Raw genomic sequence first — 584 nt, forward strand, 5'->3', positions numbered from 1 at the left:
CAGAAGACACGGTCCCCGCGGAGCCTCTGCCAAGCCTCTAGCAGATGCTCAGGGTCCGGGGCTCCTCCCTGGGAGCACTTGGGCCATGGCCTGGGAGAGCCCCAGGTTGAGGGGGCTCTCATCCAGGTTCCCCCTGCTCCCTGGGCCTGGAGGGGATGGGGAAGAGGTGCAGGTCCACAGCCAGAGGCAGCAGCAAAGGTGGTGTTGGGGAGGGGATGGACGCCAGAAAGGGGGGTTGGGGTGGAGAGAGAGGCTGGCCTGAGAGCTGTGTCCCGGGTTTTAGATCCGGGTTGAGGAGGGTGGCTCAGAGCATCCGAGGGGGGGTCCTGGTGCAAAACGGGGGCACCACGGGCCTGCCGGAGGGACCCTCCAGGTCTGGGAACCACCGCAGCTCACACAAATCCAGGTTCTAAGATTCCGGGACACTCAGCCTGAATAGAGCATCAATGGGGAGCCCAGGGCCCTCAGCTGGACCCCATCCTGACTGTCCGTCCCCCCTCTCCTCGATTTGCACGGTCCCTACCTCAGGGGCGGGCGGAGGGAGGGAGGAGGGAGGGAGGCAAGGAGAGAGAAGGAGGGAAGGA

The sequence above is a fragment of the Myotis brandtii genome, unplaced genomic scaffold (assembly GCF_000412655.1).
Source record: "Myotis brandtii unplaced genomic scaffold, ASM41265v1 scaffold2750, whole genome shotgun sequence".
NCBI lineage: Eukaryota > Metazoa > Chordata > Mammalia > Chiroptera > Vespertilionidae > Myotis > Myotis brandtii.